The following is a 22,431-nucleotide window of genomic DNA, read 5'->3' as shown; positions in this document are numbered from 1 at the left end:
CACACCTACGTTTTATTAATAACGATAACAATGTAAGCTTTCCTATAACTTTAGTCGAACATTATTTACCTCTGTACCACTCACCCCCTTTTCTTCCTCTTTTTTTAATCTCTTTCAACTGATTGGATGAAAAATCATATCTTTCCAATATGATAAAAACAATAAAAAGTCCAAAATACACTTATGGTCAATGGGCACCTCGTCTGAGTTAAGAATGTATTGTTTGACCAACTGCCCCGTCTAACGAGGAATTGTAATTTTTTTTTTCCTACGGATGGCATTATTGCATGTATTCTCCATTGCCCTGCTTTTATTGAGCATCTGTTGAAATTTGATGCCTTGTGTTTCTTTCTCATTTGTGCGGATACTGCATCACAACTGTTAACCCCTTAGTGACCACTAATACGCCTTTTTACGTCGGTCACTAATGGGCTTTAGGCTAGGCTGACGCCTTTTCACGTCAGCCTAGTCTAAGTCCTGCACGGGTCTCCCGTGCAGGCAGGAGCCGGGGCTCTGCTGTCTGATGACAGCTGAGCTCCTGCTCCAACGCCCGCGATCGAAGTTTACTTCGATCGCGGCCGTTTAACCCGTTAAATGCCGCCGTCAATAGCGACCGCGGCATTTAACTTTGTTTACAGAGGGAGTGAGCTCCCTCTGTCACCCATCGGCGGCCCGCAAATGAAATCGCGGTGATAAAAGCCCCCAGGTCTGCCCTGGACATATTCCTGTTAGGACGCGCCGGAGGCACGTCCTAACAGATTGCCTGTCAGATTTACACTGACAGGCAATAATGCTCTGGTATACGAAGTATACCAGAGCATTATAGCAGCGATCGGAATATCGCACAGTAAAGTCCCCTAGTGGGACTAATGAAATCAGTCATCAAAGTGAAATAAAGATTATTAATAAAAAGTACAGTAAAAAAATAAATAAAACCATTTTTTTTCATAAAAAGTGGTTTTATTTAGTAAAAGTGTAAAAAAAAAAAAAAAAAGTACACATATATGGTATCGCCGCGACCGTAATGACTCCATTAATAAAGTTAATATGTAATTTAAACCGCAAAGTGAACACCGTAAAAAAAAAACACAAAAAACCATGGCGAAATTGCAATTTTTTGCCATTGCCCCCCCAAAAAGTCATAATAAAAATGTATCAATAAGTCCCATGTACCCCAAAACAGTACCATTCAAGACTACGTCTTGTCCCGCAGAAAACAAGCCCAAAAAATCACTACATTGATGGAAAAATAAAAAAAAATGACGGCTCTTGGAAAGCGACGATGCAAAAACAAATAATTTTAGTTCAAAAGTGTTTTTATTGTGCAAAAGTCGTAAAACATAAAAAAACCTCTACATATGTGGTATCACCGTAATCGTACCGACCCATAGAATAAAGGGAACATGTTATTTACGTCGCAAAGTGAACGGGGTCAATTTAAAAACGCATAGAACAATGGCGGAATTTCACTTTTTTTTTATAATCCCCCCCAAAAAGGTTAATAAAAGTTAATATAAAAATTATATGTACCCAAAAATGGTGCTATTAAAAAGCACAACTAATCCCGCAAAAAACAAGTCCTCACACAGCTATGTAGACGAAAAAATAAAAACGTTATAGCTCTTTGAATGCGACTATAGAAAAACGAATAAAATAGCTTGGTCATTAGGGCCTAAAATGGGCTGGTCACTAAGGGGTTAAGCCTTTATATACACTATGTGGAAGAACCTTGTTATTGTTCTTGCATAAGTTTTAATAAAAAGAAAGGAAAATGAGTGTTAAGAACCTGCAGTCACAGCAGACGTGCACATGCACAACTCTCCCTTGGTTAGGCCTCATGCACACGGCCGTGCCCGTAATCACGGCCTGCTATTGCAGGCACAGCCAAACGCCGATGGCCACAGGTCAAATTTTCGGGCCGTGCTCCCATACAAAGTATGAGTACGGCCCGTAAAATACAAAAAGTAGGACATGCTCCATAATTCCCGGCACGGTTCTACGGCACGGACACCTATCCGTAGCGATGCGGAAAGGTGTCCACGGCCAATAGAACCATGTGGATCCGTAGCTGTGGACCGCATTACAGTCCGCAATTACGGAGATTTTTTACTGTGATTTTATGGAGATTTTTTACAGTCGTGTGCATGAGGCCTTAGGCCCCATGCACACGACCGTATTTTCATCTTTCCTGAAATACTGTCCGTAAATACGGATCCGTAGTCATCCGTATATATGAAAGGCTGTCTGAAAATATGGTCCGTATTGAATCCGTATATACGGATCTGTAAAAAAAGACGGAGGATGCAAATGATTTCATCAGCAAGTTGCATAGCAACACTTCCGTAGATACGGACAGTATACGGATGTACATCCGTAGCCATCCGTATTTACGGAAGCTCCCATAGGCTTCTATGGGAGAGTCCTTGCCATAATTACAGACAAGAATAGGACAGGTTCTATAATTTTGTCAGCACAGACACCCATCAGTAAAAATACTGAAAGGTGTCCGTGGCCACAAGAAATGAATGGGTCCGTAACGGTTTACGGATGCACAGTACTGCAGTTCTGCTCCTATTCAAGTGAATAGGAGCAGAGTTGCAATAACTCAGCACTATAAGGGTATGTGCACACGATGAGAGGCTTTTACGGCTGAAATGACAGACTGCTTTCAGGAGAAAACAGCTGCCTCGTTTCAGCCGTAATTCCTCCTCCTCGCATTTTGCGAGGCTTGTCTGACAGCCGTAAATTTTGAGCTGTGCTTCATTGAGTTCAATGAAGTACGGCTCAAATTACGTCTGAAAGAAGTGTCCTGCACTTCTTTTGACGAGGCTGTATTTTTACGCGTCGTTGTTTGACAGCTGTCAAACGACGACGCGTAAATGACAGGTCGTCTGCACAGTACGTCGGCAAACCCATTCAAATGAATGGGCAGATGTTTGCCGACGTATTGTAGCCCTATTTTCAGACATAAAACGAGGCATAATACGCCTCGTTTACGTCTGAAAATAGGTCGTGTGAACCCAGCCTTACTGTGTGGACAACACTAGGTATGTGCACACGGTAGCAGGCTTTTACGTCTGAAAAGACAGATTGTTTTCAGGGGAAAACAGCTGCCTCGTTTCAGACGTAAATGCTCCTCCTCGCATTTTGCGAAGCTTCTCTGACAGCCGTAAATTTTGAGCTGTGCTTCATTGAGTTCAATGAAGAACGGCTCAAATTACGTCTGAAAGATTTTTTGACGAGGCTGTATTTTTATGCGTCGTTGTTTGACAGCTGTCAAACGACGACGCGTAAATGACAGGTCGTCTGCACAGTACGTCGGCAAACCCATTCAAATGAATGGGCAGATGTTTGCCGACGTATTGTAGCCTTATTTTCAGATGTAAAACGAGGCATAATACGCCTCGTTTACGTCTGAAAATAGGTCGTGTGAACCCAGCCTAAGGGTATACATTTACTCTGTAGGGGCAGTAAGGGCCATTATTACTGTGTTGGAGCAGTAAGGGCGCACAATTTCTATTAATGTTGCTTTTATCCCCTAGGTGGTGTTCCATAGGTGAAGTGGCCTCTCTGGCCTGTTGCACTTGTGTTATACTTATTTTGTGCTGCTATTCATTTATTGCACTGTAAAGTTATGTCTGTTTATGGCTAGGTAAGCAGAATGATGATTGGCTCGCTGGTAATCTAAATCTCGCTGGTTTTCTAAATTGCATGGTCCCAGGATGTACAGCCCAGACATCATCTTGGCAAAATTTCAGCTGCGCCGTAACAGCGCATGACGTTGCAGCATGACTACGCCACATCCGAATGCTGGGGTGAGGTTTTTTGTATAAAACGCGGTCTTCCCGCCAAGTCGTGTTCAGTGTTTGGATGGAAGAGGAGGAACTGGACTGTGAAGAGAGAGCTATTGTGAAGAGCAGCTAATGAGTGAGCCATGAATCTACTGTGCAAACGACAAACACTTACGTTGGACTTGTCTGTGGTCCTTGAGCGTGTTGCGGGTGATGAACAGAAGCCTCTCGGTGTGTACGTAGTACCGTGTGAGCAGTGGTGGGTTACGGACAGGAACCTTCCCATGCATGTCAGCCTGAGGCAAGTAGCTGCCAGCATGTACAGTGCAGCCACTTGCAGCCTAATAGGACTGAAATTGATAGATTATCCCCTGTATCAGGGAGCAATGCCCTTGTCTCTGTCTACCACACAGTGAGCCAGCCATCAACCATTAGCCTGAATCGCCATATGTAAGAGAATGTACCTCTCATGTTGAGAAGTATTTTTGTTTTTTTCTGTGGCTGTGTGTACCATCAACACCAACTTAGTACAGTTCAGTTGCAGGAAAAATCTCCTGGTATCCTCTCCATCTCTTCTGTGACCATTTTGCCTTGGCTCTCCCACCACCTACAGGCCACACTTTACAGGGGCATTACTGTGAAGAGACACAAAGGGGGACTTATTCCTGTGTTGGGGCAGTAAGGGGGTACTATTATTGCATGGAGGCACTGTTAATGTGTGGAGGGTACTAAGGGTGACACTTTTACTAAGTAGGGGGCACTTTTATTGTTAGGGCACTAAGGAGCACTATTACTGTGTAGGGGGCACTAAAGGGCATTTTTACTAAATAGGGAGGCATTTTAAAAAGCAGGGCAGAAGAGGGGGCACTAATATTGTGTAAGGGAACATTATTACTGTCAAAGGGACGTAAGTGAGCACTATTACTGGATAGCAACACTAAGGGAACATTATTACTGTGTGGAGGACACTAAGGGGCACTATTACTGTGTGGCGGACATTAAGAAGGCCCTATTACTTAGTGGGGGCATGATCATTGTGTAGGGGCAGTAAGGGAGCATTATTACTGTGTGTGTCACAAACACAGGCATATAACTGTCCGGGGAACCATTACCGTTTGGGGCACTATTTGCTTGGCACTATTATTTTTGGGCTAACTATAGTTATGACACCATTATTTCTGAAGTACAGTGTTTAGGGGCACTTTACTACACAGCAGGTACAATAATGTGGACACCTAGGGCAGCAGCAGGCACAGTAATGGAGGAAGCAGCAGGACGGTACTGTTAAAGGGGCAGCAGGTTGGGAAGTTTGTGTAGAGCAGGGGTCTCAAGCACGCGGCCCGCGGGCCGCATGCGGCCCCTGGGGCTGTCATCTGCTCCGAGACTCTGGAATTCCCTGACATCGCTGTCCACATATGAACAGCGATGTCTGGGGCTTCCCCAGAGCCGGAGTCCCGAGCAGAGCGCTGGTGTCGTCTCTGCTCCGGGACTCTGTAGAATTCCCTGACATCGCTGTCCACATATGAACAGCGATGTCTGGGGCTTCCCCAGAGCCGGAGTCCCGAGCAGAGCGCTGGTGTCGGCTCTGCTCCGGGACTCTGTGGAATTCCCTGACATCGCTGCCCATATATGGACAGTGTGTCAGGGTCTTGCCCAGAGCGGAGCAGAGCGCTGGTGTCGGCTCTGCTCCTGGACTCTGTGGAATTCCCTGACATCGCTGTCCACATATGAACAGCGATGTCTGGGGCTTCCCCAGAGCCTGAGTCCCGATCAGAGCGCTGGTGTCGGCTCTGCTCCGGGACTCTGTGGAATTCCCTGACATCGCTGCCCATATATGGACAGTGTGTCAGGGTCTTGCCCAGAGCGGAGCAGAGCGCTGGTGTCGGCTCTGCTCCTGGACTCTGTGGAATTCCCTGACATCGCTGTCCACATATGAACAGCGATGTATGGGGCTTCCCCAAAGCCGGAGTCCCGGGCAGAGCGCTAGTACAGGCTATGCTCCGGGACTCTGTGGAATTCCCTGACATCGCTGCCCATATGTGGACAGTGTGTCAGGGTCTTCCCCATAGCGGAGTCCCGGGCAGAGAGCTAGTATAGGCTCTGCTCCGGGACGCTGCGGAATTCCCTGATATATCTGCCCATATATGGACAGTGTGTCAGGGTCTTCCCCAGAGCGGAGTCCCGGGCAGAGCGCTATTATCGGCTCTGCTCCGGGACTCTGGGGAAGCCTCTGACATCGCTGTCCATACATCGACAATGATGTCAGGGGCTTCCCCAGAGCAGGAGTCCCAGTGATGTCAGGAGCACAGCTAGACTCCCAGGAAGAGCCTACTAGTGCTCTGCCTGGGACTCCAGCTCTGAGCAAGCCCCTGACATCACTGGGGCAGCCTCTACAGAGGGCACTGGGGCAGCCTCTACAGAGGGCACTGGGGCAGCCTCTACAGAGGGCACTTTGGCAGCCTCTACAGAGGGCACTGTGGCAGCCTCTACAGAGGGCACTGTGGCAGCCTCTACAGAGGGCACTGTGGCAGCCTCTACAGAGGGCACTGTGGCGTTATCTACAACTGGGTGTGTGACAGTATCTGAAGAGGACACTGTGGCCTTATCTAGGGGTGTGTTGCATTATCCACAGAGGGCACTGCGGCAGCATCCACAGAGGGCACTGCGGCAGCATCCACAGAGGGCACTGCGGCACTATCTAAAAAGGGGCTGCCCAATCTTGACATGTGTGCTAACTGAGCCGCCGGACTGCATTTGGCGACATTTAAACTGGAAAGCTGGATTGTTGAAATAAGCACGTGGAGAAATATCTCAAATTTTAAACCTAGCGCTATTATTATAGTAATGTAGTATTATTATTCTAGTAATATAGTGTTATAGTAGTTCAAATAACGAATTGATTAACAATCATTTTGTATTGTATCAAATTTGAAAGTAATGCGGCCCGTCAACTTCCCATTTTTTCTATATGCGGCCCACTTACCCGGCCGAGTTTGAGACCCCACGTGTAGAGAGTTGGGTGCTGGAAAAGGTCTGGGCAGCAAACTCTGCAGTCATGGCCAGCAGAAGTCGTCATGGTGGTCTGGGTCGGATGGAGAATAAAAGAGAATGTGAATGAAACTGATTTACATTATAAATCAATATCCAGTTTACTGCTGAGCCACCGTATCTAAGCCTATAATGTGTTATAAAAGTAGCCTTTGTTTTATATATATATATATATATATATATATATATATATATATATATATAGAAATCTTGCAGCACTCCAAAAGTGTGAAAAAAAAGTGGTTTTATTCAGCCAACAAACAGCGACGTTTCTGTCCTACAATAGGACCTTTATCAAGCATGGTGACATACTGAGTGATAACGGTTTATAAAGAGCAAAAGAGCATTTGCATAATTAATCTCATTAAAATACAAATAAAGTGCAAAGTGACAGAATTACAAAGCATTGTGTAAAGTAAACATTTAAAATAAACAACACTATCGCATAATAAACATGCAATAATACAAGATTACAACATAATCAAATATACAACAGTTGTGTCAGAACCAGTCACGTTAGTTCCCCTCACCAATCAGAGCTTCAGGACCTTCATCATCCAAATTGCGTACAGGCTATATGTATAACAGCATTCAGTACACAAAGCATGGTGTTGTAAGATATACGGGTGTGTGTATATAAGTTGCCGACATCCGGTTAGAGGACCGGAAGTTTGTACATCGCTATGCAACAGGACGCTTCAGGAGCGCAGTAATGACAGCGCATTCACCGCCCGAGCACCTCCCTGACACAACTGTTGTATATTTGATTATGTTGTAATCTTGTATTATTGCATGTTTATTATGCGATAGTGTTGTTTATTTTAAATGTTTTTGCACGTGCACTTTATGTATCAATATCTTGATTGTATTTGATACCATTCATATACACAATGCTTTGTAATTCTGTCACTTTGCACTTTATTTGTATTTTAATGAGATTAATTATGCAAATGCTCTTTTGCTCTTTATAAACCGTTATCACTCAGTATGTCACCATGCTTGATAAAGGTCCTATTGTAGGACAGAAACGTTGCTGTTTGTTGGCTGAATAAAACCACTTTTTTTTCACACTTTTGGAGTGCTGCAAGATTTCTATTTTTATATACTGCCTTGTCCTTGGATCTGGACGACTTGCTTGGCACCTACACATGTGTTTCTAGTGAGTGCTGCTGCTTTCTATTGCTATATATATATATATATATATATATATATATATATATATATATATATATATATATATATATATATATAGTAACATGATTAACTCAAGGGATCACCGTCTCCTGGGTTAGACAAGCACTTCAGGCACAACAAGAACACAGTCCAGTCAAATGAAGTGCAACTGGCCGCAACCAGGTTTATTTGTTCTTCAAGCAGTTAAAGAAACAACATAAACAGGTACAAAAGAAAGTTCTAGGCCGTCTGGCCACTAACTACACATAAGAGGTGCTAACTCAAGAGAGCTGATCCCAGTGCTCAGATTCTCGCACAAACCACACCAGTTGCTTTACTCACAGCAGTTTTTTGTCCCAGGAGCAGAGAGGGAGATCAGCATGTGAACTCTCTGCCTTTTTAAAGCACACCTCAGCCTTTGCAGGTAATTAGCCACAATCATCCGAAACACCCAGAGTGGCTAAATGGAGTGGGAACCCACCCAACTCCCCCTAGTCCAACAGTCAGACCCTTTTCACGGGTTTTACATAAAGTGCTCGAGCAGGGAAACACAGTTTCCTTGCTACAAAAATGCCCTGGCTGCTTTTTAAAATGTATAAGACAGGAACCTGGGTGAAATGTACATATATACAATGAAGGAAATAAGTATTTGATCCCTTGCTGATTTTGTAAGTTTGGCCACTGTCAAAGACATGAACAGTCTAGAATTTTTAGGCTAGGTTCATTTTACCAGTGAGAGATAGATTATATATATATAAAAAAAACAGAAAATCACATTGTCAAAATTATATATATTTATTTGTATTGTGCATAGAGAAATAAGTATTTGATCCCTTTGGCAAACAAGACTTAATACTTGGTGGCAAAACCCTTGTTGGCAAGCACAGCAGTCAGACGTTTTTTGTAGTTGATGATGAGATTTGCACACATGTTAGATGGAATTTTGGCCCACTCCTCTTTGCAGATCATCTGTAAATCATTAAGATTTCGAGGCTGTCGCTTGGCAACTCGGATCTTCAGCTCCCTCCATAAGTTTTCGATTGGATTAAGGTTTGGAGACAGGCTAGGCCACTCCATGACCTTAATGTGCTTCTTTTTGAGCCACTCCTTTGTTGCCTTGGCTGTATGTTTCGGGTCATTGTCGTGCTGGAAGACCCAGCCACGAGCCATTTTTAATGTCCTGGTGGAGGGAAGGAGGTTGTCACTCAGGATTTGACGGTACATGGCTCCATCCATTCTCCCATTGATGCGGTGAAGTAGTCCTGTGCCCTTAGTAGAGAAACACCCCCAAAACATAATGTTTCCACCTCCATGCTTGACAGTGGGGACGGTGTTCTTTGGATCATAGGCAGCATTTCTCTTCCTCCAAAAACTGCGAGTTGAGTTAATGCCAAAGAGCTCAATTTTAGTCTCATCTGACCACAGCACCTTCTCCCAATCACTCTCAGAATCATCCAGATGTTCATTTGCAAACTTCAGACGGGCCTGTACATGTGCCTTCTTGAGCAGGGGGACCTTGCGGCCACTGCAGGATTTTAATCCATTATGGCGTAATGTGTTACCAATGGTTTTCTTGGTGACTGTGGTCCCAGCTGCCTTGAGATCATTAACAAGTTCCCCCCGTGTAGTTTTCGGCTGAGCTCTCACCTTCCTCAGGATCAAGGATACCCCACGAGGTGAGATTTTGCATGGTGCCCAAGATCGATGTCGATTGACAGTCATTTTGTATGTCTTCCATTTTCTTACTATTGCACCAACAGTTGTCTCCTTCTCACCCAGCGTCTTACTTATGGTTTTGTAGCCCATTCCAGCCTTGTGCAGGTCTATGATCTTGTCCCTGACATCCTTAGAAAGCTCTTTGGTCTTGCCTATGTTGTAGAGGTTAGAGTCAGACTGATTAATTGAGTCTGTGGACAGGAGTCTTTTATACAGGTGACCATTTAAGACAGCTGTCTTTAATGCAGGCATCAAGTTGATTTGGAGTGTGTAACTGGACTGTAGGAGGCTGAACTCTTAATGGTTGGTAGGGGATCAAATACTTATTTCTCTGTGCACAATGCAAATAAATATATATAATTTTGACTATGTGATTTTCAGCTTTTTTCTTTATATATAATCTATCTCTCACTGGTAAAATTAACCTAGCCTAAAAATTCTAGACTGTTCATGTCTTTGTCAGTGGGCAAACTTACAAAATCAGCAAGGGATCAAATACTTATTTCCTTCACTGTATGTGTACATATAGAGATTCATGCTCAACCAGCATCTCTCACTACTCCTCCATAAACACGTGAAAGGTACACATGTAAATGGGGTGACTACAGGCTGTAAATATATGTCCGTCTACACGTACATACTCACTTGCTGTGGGACGGGCACGTCCTCACTGAGTACGCCTATGTTGCGGACACATATCTACACCTAGAATGTCTATATGTACACCTTGAAAGTTTTTGTACGACACATTGATTCATATTACATTACACAAATATATATACATAAACTTGACGATTACGGGTCGCAGGACAGTATTGGTGTTATGTCCTTAGTCCAAGTTCATGCTTTTACGCCTGACCTAGTTTACTTGGTCGGCAAGTCCTTTCACCCATCAGTACTATCACAGGGTGGATGAGCAGGTTGAAGAAGAAAATTGCTTTGGGGTTTTACCCAAACAGGCTCTCCGATCAGGACACCTTTGAGTCTCTTTTTAGGGAATGGGATGGAGGCTCAATTATCAGACTCTTTAAGCTCCTCCACGATATCCTCTTCCTTACTGAACTCAGGATCATCTGGAGTCTTACAGGAGCATCTGAGCGGATATCGAGCCTGTACTCAGGGGTGACTGGAGTTCTTCCATTCAGCTACATCGATACCTGCGATAATACAAAAAGGTAAAAATGCTCCTTGGTGTAGTAAACATATTGCACTCGGTACCAACTCCAATACCCTTGACCCATGTATCTTACGCTTGGAGAGGGTATTGGGTTGATCTTCATCTCACAGGTCCCCTTGGTATCTCAACACTGGTATCTAAGCACCCGGTCCTAACTACCTTGGCAGAGGATCGCATCATCATCCTTTCAACATCCATCTGTACAGCTGTACAGACAGATATAGATGGCTGCCCTTATAGGTTAGGATATCTGAGGGGAGCTGTAGATGAAGTACCATTTTGTGGATCTTCACAATTCTCATGTTTGTGGAACTATATCCCTGTCTTATCAAACCCATTATCTTAAAATCAAGATATGGGTGTAATGCCAGGGCAACCCCCCCCCCCCCCTGTCAACCTTTTCTAAAGGACCACTAGAGTTAAACACAAAAGAATCAGCAATGCTGTTATTCGCTGTATTTAATTGCACTCGTAGAAGGCTTCAGATGAAATTGTGTTACCTGTCTGAACCCCCCAGGTCTAGGTGCACAGAATAACATAAAACACTACATCGTGAACTTATGTTACCTGTTCGCACTGCTCAACCTGAGTTCACAGTATAATAACAACTTCAACGTTATCCTAATAGAGAGCAATTAAAACATTGGGCGCAAATACACCATTATCCAATGGTTGATTCTCCAGTTGTTTTCCTGGAGTGGTTTTCTAATTATGCATTATAAATACAGGCAACACCTATATAGTATAACTACATAACTACTGATAACCAGGAATATACCACAATAGAATCTGTGAAGGAGCCACAAAAGAAAACACAATGACAACAAAAGAACTGGGAACAAACAACAGACCATAAACACACAGTACGGACATCAAAGAGATAACACCTAACTGTGAACATGTAAATTATGGCCTACTTAAAATTCACAGCTGAATTCCAAACCAGTTGTTGTTCGTTATTCAGATCTTTGAACACATGGTTTAGCAAATGTGTGGAGGAGATTCTCATGTAGCCATTTTGTCCTTTCCGAAATCCACAATTTGATGTAATGTGGCAATTTGCTATTACTTCATTACTAGGCTTTCCAGGGTAGCTCATACCATGGCAGTTTCTAGCAATATGTCCCATCTGACCACATTTAAAACATTTAACAGGACCACATTGCTTAGTACCCAAATACTTGCAGTACTTCGCAATATGGCCTGAGCCGGCACATGCAAAACATTTAACAGTACATGCTCTGCTGGACTTAGGGCAGTCACCAGTGCATGATCTCTTAATGTTCTGCATGGCTAGGGACGCACTTCTGATTATCGTACGCTTGTATTTGCGTAACACTTTCGTAACAATGTTACCTTCAGGTTTCTGGATGGGATCACGATTTTGGACATCTGATCCATCACTCTTTCTACTCCCCCCTTTTTGCCCTGTAAAGGGCAAACTTACAGCAGAATCAGGCCTTGAAAAAGACAAGGCCGGTAACTTTTTTGAGAAATCTTTTATGATGTTTTGCATACTGGCAAACAATTGTGACCTAGCAGCAAGCTCATCATTCAACTTGGCAATGATGGCATCCGTATATGCCGCCTTATCCTTAAACGCATTGATCACAGCATACGACCCAGTCAGCTGTGCATCAATATCATCACCACGATTTTTCAAAACTATCACCTGCGATTCCAGAATGCAAATTTGCTTATCTCTATCAATTTTACATTGAGCATTCTCTGCCAGTTGTGTCTGCAAAGCACAAACCTGCTTCACATTGTTGACACAACACTGGCAGTGAAGATTTGGGAAATCACTCATCATTTCTGAGTTCTCAGGCTTCCACGTCTCTTCATAAACACATATCAATTTAGCCAGCATGTGTAGCCTTTTGGTGGTTTTGTTAAAAACACTCCTCTTGCTTATGCACATCTTATCATGCGCATAAGCCTCGTCCAGCAGAGTGGACCACAGCATTCCTGCCGACTTGTATGTAGAGGGGGTACTGGGTTGAATGAACTATGTTTAGAAAGTTTTTTAAGTGTGGAGAAATCCATACTCACTCTATCAGAAGTCATCTCAGTATGCAATGTCTTCCTTGTCCCTTGCTGCATAAAAAAGGTCCTTTTCTCCGGAACGCCTTTTCCCGACCAGCTGGACTTCACCTGAAGGACACCTACATCGATATTTATCTATTAGATGTTATCTCAGTCTGCAATTTCTTCCTTGTCCCTTGCTGCATAAAAAAGGTCCTTTTCTCCGGAACGCCTTTTCCTGACCAGCTGGACTTCACCTGAAGGACACCGACATCGATACCTCTGAAACTCTTGTGTTGCTCTATCGCCCGACGATTCGTCGCCGTAGAACAGCACACCGCAAAGCAAAATAAAAGACGTTAATACCTCAGAAATGAAAATAAATAAAACAATAGGTTCGCTGATATCAATTGTCCTTAACCCCTTCCCGACCAGCCCACGTAGATTAACGGGCTGCAGTGCTGGGCTTTTGTCCTGCAGCCGTTAATCTACGTGCTGTCAGAACAGAGTGCACAGCGCTCTCCCTATGCTCTGAATCTCGCAGCACACGCTGCTACTAGCAGCCTAAGTGCTGAGAGAAGACATCAGGACCGGATTGGTGTCGGTCTCAATGACGTGATCACCATGATAAAGCTATCATGGTGTTCACAGCAAAGTTTGTTGCAGCAACAAACTTTCGTGCTGTTTGTTACAATGTTTCTCCTCCCTCCCTGTCAGATCGTTCTGAGACAGTGGGGGAGCAAAAGCACTATGCCGAGCAGCTGCTGTGTGTATCATATAAAGACACAGCAACGGTGAAAAACACACAAAAACACCTCCACATAGTTTAGTGTAGGCAGCTAGTTATAGCTTAGGTAGTCTGTTAGGTAGATAGTTTGGATAGTACTCAGACTAGGACAATTAATTAGTTAATCAATAATCAATTAGGGCTTATAATGTGTGTGTACATATATATATATATATATATATATATATATATCCATAAAATCATATCGATATATATATATATTTATATACTGTGTTTATATATATATGCACACGTCTATATATATATATATATATATATATACACGTGTATATATATATATATATATATATATACATACATATATACACACACACACGCAATATATATTATATATAGACATATATTTGAAATTCGTTAATACTAAAAATTAATAATTAGGGATGTTATATATCTATAACATCATATAGATATATATGTACATGTAATATATACGTATACACACATATACTTATATAAATCTCTTCATATATTTTACACGTCTGTAAATTCTAAATACATTGATTCATTGTTAGGCTGTGTTCACACTGAGTTTTTTGCAGGAGGAAAATTCCGCCTGTAAAAACTGCTCCAGACGTTTTTTGCACAGTGGTTTGACAAAAACTCGTCAAAACACTCGTCGAGGTGGTTTTTTTACCCTTCTGACTGATTGAAATGGGGTTTTGGAGGCGGAAACCGCCTCAAGATAGGTCATGTCGCTTCTTTTTACCGCGATGCATTTTTTTGCTGAAATCAATGGAGACATTTTCGGGCGGTTTTTGACGAGTTTTGCGGAGCGGTTTCCGCGCTGAAAAACTTGTAATAAAAACTCTGTGTGAACAGGGCCTTAGGGTTGTTCATAAACTTATTGATCAATGAATTACTGGACTTTTTCTTTGTTACTTTTATTAAAACTGTTACAAAAAAAGAAGTAAAAAAAAAAAAATACGTAAAAAAATGGCACGCAAGTTATATACCGCTGAAGAGGCATTTGCTCGCTTGGATTCTGATAGTGAATGGGGTCACTTTTTGTTTTGGTCCCTCCAGGGCGTTGCAAATGCGACATGGCACCGAAAACCATTATAGCAAAATTTGAGCTCCAAAACCCAAATGGCGCTCCTTCCCTTCTGAGGGCTGTAATGTGTTTAAACATAAGTTTATGACCACATATGGGGTATTGCCGTAATCAGGATAAATTTCTTTAAAAAATGTTGGGGTGTTTTTTCTCCTTTATTCCTTGCAAAAATTAAAAATGTCTATTTTTCTTCAGAAGAAATGTAGATTTTCATTTTCACAGACTAACGCCAATAAATTCAGCAAAAAACCTGTGGAGTTAAAATGCTCACTATACAACTAGATAAATTCCTTGAGGGGTGTAGTTTCCAAAATGGGGTCACTTTTTGGGGGTTTCCCCTGTTTAGGTACCACAAGACCTCTTCAAACCAGACATGGAGCCTAAAATATATTTTAATAAAAAGGAGGCTTCTAAATCCACTAGGTGCTCCTTTGCTTCTGAGGCCTGTGTTTCAGTCCATTGGGAAACTAGGACCACATGTGGGATATTTCTAAAAACTGCAGAATCTGGGCAATAAATATTGAGTTGCGTTTCTCTGGGAAAACCTTCTGTGTTGCAGAAATTTTTCTATTACAAATGAATTTCTGCAAAAAAAATTACATTTGTAAATTTCACCTCTACTTTGCTTTAAGTTAAGAAACTTTCTGAATGCTGTTTTGAATACTTTGAGGGGTGAAGTTTTTAAAATGGGGTGATTTATGGGGAGTTTCTAATATATAAGGCCCTCAAAGCCACTTCAGAACTGAACTGGTCCATGAAAAAATAGGTTTTGGAAATTTCTTGAAAATTCGAGAAAATGCTGCTAAAGTTCTAAGCCTTGTAACGTCCTAGAAAAATAAGAGGACGTTCAAAAAACAATGCAAACATAAAGTAGACATATGGGAAATGTTAAGTAGTGACTATTGTGTGTGGTATTAATATCTGTTTTGCAAGCAGATACATTCAAATTTAAAAAAATTAAATTTTTTGCAAATTTTCTCTAAATTTTGGTGTTTTTCACAAATAAATACTGAATTTATCGACCAAATTTTTCACAGATGTAAAGTACAATATGTCACGAGAAAACAATCTCAGAATCGCTTGTATAGGTAAAAGCATTCCCAAGTTATTATCACATAAAGTGACACATGTCAGATTTGAAAAAATCGCCTGCGTCCACAAGGCCAAAACAGGCTGTGTCCTGAAGGGGTTAAATAAAATTGTTACTTGTCCAAACTTCAAGGTATGGGTGCACAGTATAACACAACACTTCACCGTGTACGTATGTTATAAGTCCACGCCTCTCGGCCTATCTTCAGTTCACGTTATATAACACAATTTTATTGTACAAAAAAATAAATTGACAACAGTTCGGGCCGTGGCTCGCCAATGATAAAGGAGCTCATATATATATATATAATATATATCATATATACTTACACACACTTGTGTGTAAAAGGGCTGGTAAAATGGTGGGTTTCACTTGCTTGTGTCTCCCACTATTACTACCTCCTTTATATTCAGGGTCACTAGGGTTATGCCTAGTTCCCCTACCTTTTCCTTATACTGACGTCTACTTGCTTTGCTTCTACTCAACGGAATAAGACCGTACAATAAATACAATTGTATAGTAAATAAAGGGTAATATTTATTACTAACAATAATCACACTTACATATAAAAAACACATAACACATTAATATATACTGAGTATACTCACACTATACGTAGTACAGTATAAACACGGTATCACAATCCTAATTATACCGCCACCCACTTACCTAAACATACATAGAAGTTACGTTACAACACAATACACATGTACATGCTCACTGTTTCTGTCCCACTCCCACCTAGCAATAACTATCCCTGTAAACTAAGGGTTAATCAGGTAACAGGGACAGCAAGGGTTAACTCAGGGGGCGTGGTCTCGGCATGTGAGGAAGAAGGACGCATTCTTGGGAGCTCCCACCGACCGTGACTTTATCCGTGCCACTTACTATATCAGCAACTTGCAAACACCTCGTTACTTCGCGTTATTTCCCCCGAGGGAAGACTCTGAAGACTTCAGATAAGACTTCTCCGGCATCTTCACTGTCCCGCTTCTTACGGCCACGCGTCTCACAGACACAGGAGGAATCCAACATGGCGACTGCAGCTCACAGCGGGACTCCTTAACGGCCGGTAGCGATGGCATCAGCTCGTTCCAGCGCTCTTTCAAGTGCGTCCACTTCATTTAAACCCTGGTGACTACTCCAGCTATCAGTCCAGGCTCAGAGAGATCCCCTGATGAGGGTTCCTGGTCTCCGGGCCCTGTTTCCCCGCTTCTCACTGAGACTCCATTGACTAGATTGGATCTGGCGGAGGCCCTTAAGCATCTTCCGTCCCAGAGATTTTTTGACACTATGTTGGATAGGATGGAAAAAATGCAGCGTACGTGCTTAGAGGAGGTGAACCGTACTGTGGAGCAGATGTGCTCTCGGGTCTCAGCCATAGAACAGCAGACATCTTCTCATGGCGATAGACTAGATAGGTTGGAGGACCAACTGCGCTCTCAACAATCTTTAATACAAGCAATGACCCTTGACCATGATGACTTGGAAAACCGAAACAGGCGCAATAATGTGCGTATCAGGGGATTGCCAGAAGATAAGGAGGGGAATAATCTCCGCACTATAGTGATGGAACTGTTTAATGGTATTTTGGGGGACCCGCTGGGCAATCATATTGAGCTGGATAGAGTACACAAAGCGCTGGTGTAAAGGATCTGCCAGGCACTTCTGTGTATACGCCCATGGGTAATCAGTCTACACCTGGTTCTATGTCTCTGAGACTGACTCCATCTTCCACCACTCAGGATGGCAAGCTTAGGAGTGGGAGAGCCTATCGCAGCCTGGCCAGACGGAGCTAGTTCCGCCCTCTCTCTATTTATACCTGCCTTTCCTGTTCCTCCTTTGCTTGTGATTCTTCTCGTGTGGTTTCCTGGCCTTGCTGCAGCTCCTAGCTATTTGACCTTGCTTCATACTGACCCCGGCTTTCTGACTACTATCCTGCTCTGCGTTTGGTACCTCGTACATTCCTGGTTTGACTCGGCTCCTTCACCTCTCTTGTTGCTCACGGTGTTGCCGTGGGCAACTGCCCCATTTCCCTTTGCTTGTGTCCCCTTGTCCGTTTGTCTGTTGTGCACCTACTGAGCGTAGGGACCGTCACCCAGTTGTACACCGTTGCCTAGGGCGGGTCGTTGCAAGTAGGCAGGGACTGAGTGGTGGGTAGATTAGGGCTCACTGTCTGTTTCCCTACCCCCCTGTCATTACATAATCACAAGCCCATATACCTAGGCTACCCTGGTCCCTCACTCTATTATGGACCCCCTTGAGACCCTGGCTCAGCAAATGCAGGGTCTCTCCCTACAGGTCCAGGCCCTGGCTCAGAGGGACAACCAGCCTGACGCTGCCATGGTTGTACCTCTCACCTCACCACTTGAACCCCACCTCAAGTTGCCTGACCGGTTCTCAGGGGACCGGAGGACTTTTCTCTCCTTTCGGGAGAGTTGTAAGCTCTACTTTCGCTTAAAGCCCCACTCCTTTAGGTTCTGAGAGCCAGCGGGTGGGTATAATTATGTCCCGGCTCCAGGAAGGGCCCCAAGAATGGGCCTTCTCCTTGGCCCCTGATGCCCCTGAACTTTCCTCCGTTGACCGTTTCTTTTCTGCTCTCGGACTCATTTATGACGAGACTGACAGGACTGCCTTTGCCGAGAGTCAGCTGGTGACCTTACGTCAGGGTAAGAGACCTGTTGAGGAGTATTGCTCTGACTTTAGGAAGTGGTGCGTAGCTTCTCGGTGGAATGACCCTGCCTTAAGGTGCCAGTTTAGGTTGGGTCTGTCGAACGCCCTGAAAGACCTGCTAGTTAGCTATCCCTGTTCTGACTCCTTAGACCAGGTTATGGCTTTAGCGGTACGACTTGACTGACGTCTCAGGGAACGACAACTTGAACGGTTTTGTGTTTTCCCCTCTGACTCCCCCATGATGCCTCCCGAGGTCCCGTTGCTTCGCTCTTCCACGGAAGACTCGGAGATACCTATGCAACTCGGGGCCTCCGTGTCCCCCCGACAACGTAGAGAGTTCCGCAGGAAGAATGGTCTCTGCTTCTATTGTGGGGATGACAAACATCAAGTGAACACCTGTCCTAGGCGTAAGAATAAGCAGCCGGAAAACTTCCGCGCCTAAGTGATCATCGGGGAGGTCACTTGGGCGCACAGGTATTTCCCGTAAATATGAAACGTAATAAAATCTTGCTTCCCTTTCAGGTCTCTTTTGGTGGTAGGTCTGCTACCGGCAGTGCCTTCGTGGATTCAGGGTCTTCTGCTAATATCATGTCTGTGGAATTTGCTATGTCTCTAGCTATGCCTTTGATTGATTTGCTTAAACCTGTCCCGGTAGTGGGTATCGACTCCACTCCCCTTGCTAATGGTTATTTTACTCAGCATACCCCTGTTTTTGAACTCCTTGTTGGCTCCATGCATTTGGAGCAGTGCTCTGTACTGCTGATGCAGGAATTATCGTCCGATTTGGTTTTAGGCCTTCCCTGGTTGCAGTTGCATAATCCCACGTTTGACTGGAATACTGGGGAGCTTACCAAATGGGTGCTTGATGTCATGTTTTTCTGTTAATTCTATTTCTCCCCCTGAGGAGGTGAACACGCTACCTGAGTTTGTTCAGGACTTCGCCGATGTTTTCTCTAAGGAGGCCTCCGAAGTGTTACCTCATTATAGAGAATACGATTGCGCTATCGATTTGGTACCAGGACCTAAGCTCCCTAAGGGTAGGATATTTAACCTTTCTTGTCCCGAACGTGAAGCCATGAGAGAGTATATCCAGGAATGCCTGGCCAAGGGTTACATTCGCCCCTCTACTTCTCCGGTAGGTGCTGGCTTCTTCTTCGTAGGGAAGAAGGATGGTGGTCTTAGGCCATGCATTGACTACCGTAACTTGAATAAGGTCACTGTAAGGAACCAGTATCCCCTTCCTTTGATTCCTGATCTCTTTAATCAGGTTCAGGGGGCCCAATGGTTCTCTAAGTTTGATCTACGGGGGGCGTATAACCTTATCCGCATCAAAGAGGGGGATGAGTGGAAGACTGTGTTTAACACGCCCGAAGGTCATTTCGAATACCTCGTCATGCCCTTTGGGTTGTGTAATGCCCCCGCGGTCTTCCAGAATTTCATAAATGAGATTTTAAGAGATTACCTGGGGGTATTTCTTGTAGTGTACCTTGATGACATACTTGTGTTTTCCAAGGACTGGTCCTCCCACATTGAGCATGTCAGGAAGGTGCTCCAGGTCCTTCGGGAAAACAAACTATTTGCTAACACCAAAAAATGTGTGTTTGGGGTGCAAGAGATACCATTTTTGGGTTAAATCCTCACTCCTCATGAATTCCGCATGGACCCCGCCAAGGTCCAGGCTGGGCGGAATGGGTCCAACCTGCCTCCCTGAAGGCGTTACAGCGTTTCTTGGGGTTCGCTAATTATTACAGGAGATTTATTGCTAACTTCTCGGTCATCGCTAAGCCTCTTACGGACCTCACTCGCAAAGGTGCTGATCTCCTCCACTGGCCTCCTGAGGCTGTCCAGGCTTTTGAGGTCCTTAACCCCTTCAAGACACAGCCTGTTTTGGCCTTCAGGACACAGCCAATTTTTTAAAATCTGACATGTTTCACTTTATGTGGTAATAACTCCGGAATGCTTTTACCTATCCAAGCGATTCTGAGATTGTTTTCTCGTGACACATTGGACTTTATGTACTGGCAAAATTTGCTCGATACATTAAGTATTTAATTGTGAAAAACACCAAAATGTAGCGAAAAATTGCAAAAATTTGCATTTTTCTAAATTTATATGTATCTGCTTGTAAGACAGGCAGTTATACCACACAAAAATGTTGCTAACTAACATCCCCCATATGTCTACTTTAGATTGGCATCGTTTTTTGAACATCCTTTTATTTTTCTATGACATCACAAGGCTTAGAACTTTAGCAGCAATTTCTCACATTTTCAAGAAAATTTCAAAAGGCTATTTTTTCAGGGGCCAGTTCAGATGTGAAGTGGATTTTAGGGCCTTATATATTAGAAACCCTCGATAAGTCACCCCATTTTAAAAACTTCACCCCTCAAAGTATTCAAAACAGCATTTAGAAAGTTTCTTAACCCTTTAGATGTTTCACAGGAATTAAGGCAAAGTAGATGTGAAATGTTCAAATTTCTTTTTTTTTTTGCAGAAATTCATTTTTCATCTATTTTTTTTTGTAAGACAGAAAGTTTTACCAGAGAAACACAACTCAATATCTATTGCCCAGATTCTGCAGTTTTTATAAATACCCCACATGTGGCCCTAGTGCGGTAATGGGCTGAAGCACCGGCCTCAGACGCAAAGGAGCACCTAGAGGATTTTGGGGCCTCCTTTTTATTAGAAAATATTTTAGGCTCCATGTCGGATCTGAAAGGCTCTTGCGGCACCAAAACAGTGGAAATCCCCCAAAAGTGACACCATTTTGGAAACTATACCCCTTGAGGAAATTATCTAGGGGTATAGTGAGCATTTTGACCCCGCAGGTTTTTTGCAGAAATTATTGGAAGTAGGCCGTGAAAATGAAAATCTACATTCTTTCAAAGAAAATGTAGGTTTAGCTAATTTTTTCTAATTTCCACAAGGACTAAATGGAGAAAATGCACCACTACTTTTGTAAAGCAATTTCTCCCGAGTAAAACAATACCCCACATGTGGTCATAAACGGCTTTTTGGACACACGGCGGAGCTTAGAAGGGAAAGAGCGCCATTTGGCTTTTGGAGCTCAAATTTAGCAGGAATGGTTTGCGGAGACCACGTCGCATTTGCAAAGCCCCTAAGGGACCAAAACAGTGAAAACACCAAAAAAGTGACTCCATTTAGGAAACTACACCCCTTGAAGAATCCATCTAGGGGTGTAGTGAGCATTTTGAACCCACAGGGGTTTCATAGATTTTATTAGAATTGGGCAGTGAAGATAACAAAAATCCTTTTTTTCCAATAAGACGTAGCTTTAGCTCAACATTTTTCATTTTCTCAACAAATAAAGGAATAAAAGAACCCCAACATTTGTAAAGCAACTTCTCTGGAGTACGGCAATACCCCATTTGTGGTTATAAACTGCTGTTTGGGCACACGGCAAGGATCAGAAGAGAAGGAGTGCCGTTTGGCTTTTGGAGCACAGATTTTGCTGGATTGGTTTCTTGACACCATGTCACTTTTGCAAAGCTCCTAAGGTGCCAGTACCGTGGAAACTCCCCAAAAGTCACTCGATTCACGAAACTACACCCCTTGAGGAATCCATCTAGGGGTGTAGTGAGCATTTTGACCCCACAGGTGTTTCATAGATTTTATTAGAATTGGGCAGTGAAAATAAAAAAAATCATTTTTCTTCAATAAGACGTAGTTTTAGCTGAAAATGTTTCATATTCTCAACAAATAAATGTAAAAGAGCACCCCAACACTTGTAAAGCAACTTCTCCTGTGTATGACATACCACATATGTGGTCATAAACTGCTGTTTAGGCACAGAGTAGGGCACAGAAGGGAAGGAGCGCCATTTGGCTTTTGGAGTACAGATTTTGCTGGATTGGTTTC

This window comes from Rhinoderma darwinii, chromosome 1, assembly GCF_050947455.1.
Source record: "Rhinoderma darwinii isolate aRhiDar2 chromosome 1, aRhiDar2.hap1, whole genome shotgun sequence".
NCBI classification, from domain to species: domain Eukaryota; kingdom Metazoa; phylum Chordata; class Amphibia; order Anura; family Rhinodermatidae; genus Rhinoderma; species Rhinoderma darwinii.
Note: the sequence above shows the minus strand (reverse complement) of the source record.